This window comes from Pteropus alecto, unplaced genomic scaffold (assembly GCF_000325575.1).
Source record: "Pteropus alecto unplaced genomic scaffold, ASM32557v1 scaffold24, whole genome shotgun sequence".
NCBI lineage: Eukaryota > Metazoa > Chordata > Mammalia > Chiroptera > Pteropodidae > Pteropus > Pteropus alecto.
This window is the reverse complement of record NW_006439192.1, coordinates 6,164,874-6,172,190: the sequence shown is the minus strand read 5'-3', so window position 1 is coordinate 6,172,190 and position 7,317 is coordinate 6,164,874.

Below are 7,317 nucleotides of genomic sequence, written 5' to 3'. Positions count from 1 at the left end.
TACTGACGGTTACTTTACTTTCGGTTAAGTAAATTTAGCTCTAACTGTACCTCATCATCTTGGTCTAAAAAATGAAACTAATTATAACTGTCTTAAAAGATAATTGAAAGGGTTATATAAAGATATATGTATGGAACCAGCATAGTGGCTGGGAGTGGCAGCTAGAGCTATAGCAGTAGATGCAGGTGCTACAGTGGTTCTAGGCATAGGTAGAGCTGCCTCAGAGTAGCAGAGAAAAGGCCTTGGATTTGGTTTAGATGATCTCTTGTTAAGCTTTTCCTCTGTAACCAAATAGCTATGTAACCTTAGACGAGCAAGCCAGTTTCAACCCCTGAGTTTCATCTCGGTCTTGCCCAAATAGCAATTTCATTCTTTTAATGGTAAAATGGAATAATGCTGATGAAAAACTTTACAGACTATGAAGTTGATATGGACATCATATATAACTTCCTGGATGCTCTCTCAGTGCTGCTTTGGAGAGTATTCCTACATGTCATGGGAAGATGCTTGGTGTTATGGTCTAAGTACTGGAAAGTGCACTAGACTTAGGAATGAGGGTCTTGATTTTTGAAACCTCAAGGTCTGCCAGGAGTGAACTGTGAGCTGTTAATGGGTGAAGGTATATACAGGCAAACTGGTTGCAATAGAAGAAAGACCTTCCTAACAATCCAGGTGGTTGGAGACACAATGTCCACTCTCTATGGCCGACATGATTAATTGCTTACCCAAGAGCCACTTTCTCTTATTTTCTGCTTACAGATCCCTGATTTTAAGGTGGAAGGAGACCTTCCATTCTGTAGAGGTAAGCCCTGTTCCTAGACCTAGGGGATGAGCTATCTTTGGTGTAATTCAGCCATGGCAAGCCCTTCCCTTGTGACAAAGATCATCCTAGGTGTGGGTTTAAACAGAACATAAAGTGAGGTATGGGTGATGGGGGAACTTCATTTACAGAATAAAAAGACAAGCCCTTTTTGGGAATAAGCCTTTCCTCCATGTTCCTATTTCCTGCCTTGACTTCTTTGTAGAAGGAGTTTGGCAGCTGCTATGCAATCAGAGACCATGTGCATGAGGATGAGCAGCCAGATGTGAAGACTGTCCCATTGACACTGATAAACTTGATCAGCCCAGGAGTGTCTACTACTAGTTCACTTAAAAGAGATAATAAATATATTCCATTCTTAGACATACAGCCCAGCCGAAAGCATTCTTAAATGACACAACCCCATAAGTCAAATAAATCCAAAGAATACTTTATAGTTTCTTTTTTTTTTTCAGTGTTTTCTCTCAATTGTCTTTGGAAACTTGAAGTTTGGCTGAATATCATGCTTGGGTTATGAAAAGAAGAAAATATAGTTGTAGATGGTATTCTCATATCTTTTTAAATGTATTTCTACTTATTTGCAAAGATAAATACAGAAATTATGGGTTAGCAAAAATATGTTATTCTCTGAAAAAAAAATTTAGACTCTCAATCAGTGAATACATAAAATTCTGCTATGATAAATTGTAAATTGTAACTCACTCAATTGGCCTGAACATTTTGAATTTTGTATTATTGGAGTCTCGCATCCTTTATGTGTCCAGACCACATAATATGCATATAAAAATTAAGAGTTAAAAATAATAAAAATAAGTTTGAAAAACCACATTGGGCTTTCCTGTCAGTGGTGGTTCCGTTTTTATGTGTCAGGAATAATATTTCACACAAACCAGCTCATTAAAAAAAGTAACCTTGGAACACAGTGTCAGGTGGAGATTTTTTTAAAGATGTGCTGGAAATTATGCAGCCATAAAGAGTATTCCTACTAATTATCTTGGTACTCATATTATGCTGACCGGTGTGTCACCAAGTTGGGGTGGCAGAGAACCCCCTCCATGCCATCTCACACACTGTTTGTTCCATTTTTTCTCAAACTCATTTACCCAATGCTCATATTTATGCAAGAGAGGGTAATGAGGTAGCCAGAGGTTACAGGGAATGCAGAGGGCTTTTGGACTATGAGAGCATTGGTAACTAGTGAGGCTAGCCTCAGGCTGTCTGAAATTGAAATTTGAGGCTAAATTAATAACTCAACCTGAGCATGCAGTTTTACAGTAAGTCTGCCTCCTATAGGGTTGACACTATGTTGTTTGACATAAAAGGATCTCTAGATATGATAGACAAAAAATAAAGTTCAAGATGATTCCATTGCAAGTACACCTTTGGGGGGCGGGGCAGTAAACACAAAGGGGAGGGACACAGACTATCTAAAATTTCCCCAGAATGTGCCTTCATATTTTGATCTATAGAATGTGTGTAACCTGTGTGTAGTCTTAGAGGTCAATAATAATCTTGCAAACAAGTAGACGTCTGTTCTACAATTACACTCCTCATGACTCCTTGCAAAGTAAAGGCCAGCTAGGATTTTGATAAAGCTCAGGAGCAGGGTAAGATGCTGATTGGACTCATGCCTGTGCTTTTCTTTTTTATTTATTTGCATTTCAGAATAGGAACATGGAGATAATTTCCCAAAGTCTGGTTAAAAAGATAGTGGGATATTTATCTGTATTTTCAGTGTAGGTATGTTCAACAGAATACTCCCAGTAAGGAAAATGTCAAAAATAACAGTGAATAAGCAGAAAAATGATGCCTGAGAGACATTATAGATTGGCCCCCAAAGACACTAGCTTAGAGCTATTCTGAAAACTGAAAGTTAATCACAATCTGAGGCATCACTGAGATAGATAAGAATGAAAATAGAAAACATAATCCTATCTTTCTCCTGAACCATGTTTGCCCTTCCAGTATAGAATAATGTACTTGATTATGTTTCAGGTCTTGATAGTATCTGGAGAACTCTAAATTGATTAGAAGAATTAAGGGGTTGCTGTTAACGGCCAACGAAAATTCTTTGACCTATACAGTGCATAAAGTCACGGTTAAAACATGACTGATTGGAAGCTGTGCTAGAGATGAAAGTAGTGATTTAGCAATATTTGAAATTTAAATACTCTATAATTGGACAAATTAAAGAATTTCTTTGTACAAATGAAGAAGATAGAATTTAAGTGATCTTTTTAATGTCATACAGAAGCTGTATGAGAACCCTGGTCTCATGACACATGATGTGGTGGATTTTCACTTCCCAGCAGTACCTTATGAACTGGGATATGAGGTAAATGAATGAAATAGCCTCTAAGTTCTGTTCCAGCCATCTGTGTGACAGTACCATCTTATCTGCGATGGATCATCGAGAAGACCATCTCTGTGCACTGATAATGCAGAGATTGTGAGGCAGTCAATGTACAAAGGTGTTCTGTGTTTCCTTTCTTCCAAGAATTTATTCTCTCACCAGTCTGGGAGTAGCACAGAATGTAAGACAAGATGTCTGCCTTTCCCCTAGTGCAACCAAGAACAATAAAGGTGTTTAAAATATCACTTTCACTTAAGTTTTTTTAAAAAGTAGCTTCCAGCTACAGGTTTCTTTCCCACTTCTCCAATAAGGTAGCCAGAAGGTGAGGGGCAGATGTGCTGAGCTTTATAACCAATGCCCCTGCAATGTGGTCCTGATTTCTACTCCCAGTCTAATTTCCCACAACTCAAAATGTAAATCAAACTGAACTGCATTTTTCTTTCCACAAATGCCCATTTTCATGCTCTTCAAACCTTATAGAGTATTCTCTTTCTTGAACTTTCTTTTATACCTTCAGGAAATTATCTGATCTCCAATTTCACAGAGAAATAGAATCACAGGTGAATCTCAGCTTATCACTGCAAAACCTCTAAACCTGATACCTAGGCCCATTTTCTCTTGCTCTTCTTTCCTTCCTTTCTTCTTTCCTTCTTTCTTCTCTCCCTTCCTCCCTTCCTCCCTCCCTCCCTGCCTCTCCTCCTCCTCCTCCTCTTCTTCTTCATTTATTTTTTATTTTTTCAATCTAAGTTCATCCATGTTCTCCAGAGACCATTTTCTTCTGCCTTTTATGGGGCATTATGCTATTGGCTACTTGCTCATTGATTTCTATCTTACTTTATCTTCTAGATCCCTGCTATCAGAATTAGAACATGCTCACATTTCATCCACTATAAAAGTATCCTTCCTCAATCCCATTCTCCTGATAAGTATGACATTCCTCTTATCTATAGTATTTATAGTATATCTTATCTATACCTTTATAATTATAGGTAGGTAATAATTATATAACTAGCTATATGATTTTTTTTCTTCTCTTAATAAAAATGTCACAGAGCAGGAATCTAATTTGTTTAACTCATTATTGAATATCTAGAGCCAAGCACAATGTCTATCTCATAGTAGGGAGGTACTGAATAATTTTTGATGACTGATTAATAAGTGCATGAATGAAAGAATGTATAAATAACATTCTTCCTTTGGCTCTTTGCTCATATCATTCCTTCTCTGTAATCAGAATGCCTTTTCCTGTCCCTTTTTTTCTCATCCGAATCCTGCATATCATCATTTGATATTTAAGTGAACTATATCATATTGCCACCTCCTCCTATACCAAAAGGATTCCCTTATGTCTTCAACTTAATTGCTCCCTCCTCAAAACTCTCATTTTTAGAAGCGTTTGGCACCTTATATTCTAGTACCTCGTATGCATGATTTTTCTCCAGTAAAATATTGAATGCTTATTGAAGATAGATCCCAGTACAGTGATATCATGTGTTCTCCACAAGAACACAGATTTGTACAGTGAAAGGGCCCAATAAGCACTGAGCTAATCAATTTATTCATTTGTTCATTCACTCAACTATTTATTGAGCTTCCGGCAAGGCACAGTCAATTGTGCTAGGAATGAAATGGTGTATAAGGCATAGTCTCTGTCTTTACAAAACTTATAGTAGGTAATACAGAAGAATTAACTGGCATTTGTGTTAGTGTGGTAAGTATTATGGTAAGGATAACTGCCATCAAGGGCAGACTTGTTGGATTTAGAGAAGACTTCTTAGAGAAAGGGACTCAGAGTTGAGTCCTATGATGAGTAGAAATTAACCTAGACTAAGGAAGCAAAAGGAAAAGCATATAAAAAACTTCAAAGGTGAGCCAGAGCATGGCACACTCAGGAAACAAAAAGGGCCTGGTGTGGTGGAGACTAACTGGGCAGGTGGAGGGGAAACCAGAGCTAGATCTTCAGTGGCTTTATTAAAAGGCAAAGGGAACCACGGAATTGGAGAATTGTGTGATTGGGTTTGTATTTTAGAAAGTTCTTTCTGGCTGGAAAAATGAAAGCACAAATAAATGTCGGGGGGTGGGGGGGAAGATAAGGACTTCCATGGGAGAACACGGAAGTTAACATGGAAGTTAAAATTTCTAGTCTTGGATTTCTCTCTCTGCATATACGTTTTCCGCGATTTAACATTCACCCTGATGTAAAGCATATTGTGCATCTTGTCCTTTGGTCATTTTTTTTTCTCTGAGACTTTAATAGTCTTCTCAGGTTCTTTAGAGTTAATGAGGCAAATGTCCTCAATCAAGAAGCAATTTAAGAACATGCTGCTAATTTCAATGAGTTCTGTAAATGAACTAATTTAATACCAGCTGACCTTTTTATTTAGGGAGGATGATTTGTGGCTGTATTTTCCTGATTTGTGTCTATAAGCCTCAGCAGTCTGAATGGGTACTTTGAGCCCTGGGGTAAACATTAATCATTGTGCAAGGATGGTATGCTTCTAAGTGGAGCATGGGACATTCACTTCAGTTAGTAAGGGGAAGGTGTCTTTTAAGGAGAAGATCTTCACTGGGTTTATTAAAACTGAAAACCATAGAATTAAGAATACTAAACTTCTCTGGTGATATAGACCAAGCAGAAAGATGCTGAATGATATTATAAGATTTTAACCACGTCCTAGAGATTTTTTTACCCTATGCTTTTTCATTTTTGTAACCTCTTTAGTGCTGGAATGGTGCCAATTTTTTTTTTTTAACTTTCTTTATTAGCATAGAAGATCTCACTTCCTGAATAAAATTGAGACACATTCAATGATACTTTGATGTTATAAGATTTTAACCACGTCCTAGAGATTTTTTTACCCTATGCTTTTTCATTTTTGTAACCTCTTTAGTGCTGGAATGGTGCCAATTTTTTTTTTTAACTTTCTTTATTAGCATAGAAGATCTCACTTCCTGAATAAAATTGAGACACATTCAATGATACTTTGATGATCCTGCCATTTCTTTTTAAGTGGCTTTTACCACTTAATCTTGTAAAGAACCAATATTTCTGTGGCATTTTCTCTAAGATCAGCTATCGGTAGGAATGTATCTTTTGCTGATGATTTTGTATGAAGGGTTTTGCCTTAAAGCAGCAAATCTATAGGTCTACAAGCAGTGAGAACATTTGACAATGCCATCATAGCGATAAAAGGATAAAATATTATTTCTGCCAGGGAAGCAGTTTCTATTTAATGGGAAAGTATTGTTCTAAGTACAGTTTAGTGTTGTTGAATCAAGCCCGAAACAGCAGCTTTCAAGTGCCTGGTAAACTCAATCTTTTTTGAAGACCAAGTGGCAAGAGAATTGAACCGATTAAATCAGGGTAGGGTAGCATTTCCTTTAAAAGAGGTAAGAAGCATTAACCACAAAGAAAATGATTAATAAAATGACTGCACTAAAATTAAGAACTCCTATTCATAAAAAGATACTACAAATAGAACAAAAGACAACCAGAGTAGAAAAAGATATTTGCCACACATAATTGCCAAAGGGCTTGTACCAAGAATGAAAACAGAACTCCTGCAATCCTGTCGAAAAATGGCCCAAAGACATGAATAAGCAATTTGGGAAAGAGGAAATCCAATGGTCAATGAATATTTGAAAAAAAGCTCAAATGTCTTCTCAATCAGAGCAATGAGAATTAAACTATGAGTTGTCCATGAGATTGGCAAAAATCAACAAATTGAAAAACGCTATCTTGGTTGGCTTGAACCAGGAAAAACAGGAACTCTCATATACTGCTGGTTGGAGTAAAACTGTTAAAACCACTTTAAAAAACAATACCTAGAAAAGTTGAAGATACACGTACACTGTGACTCAGCATTTCTACTACAAAGTGAGAAAGTCGTACATATATGTTTGCTCACACGTTTTACTTTAAAAATCTGGAAAAACATTTCATTTTGTTTTGTTTGGATGTGAGAGAGTCTCTAGAGCAAATGCAAGGTGATAAAGAATTAGGGAATGAATAAAAAGACATTTGCACTAAAAAGGAAGGAAGGAATGAAGGGAGAGAGAGGGAGGGAAGGTGGGAGGAAGGAAGAAAGAAAGAAAGAAACAGAGAGAGAGAAGGAAAAAAGGAAGGAACAAAGGAAAGAAGGAA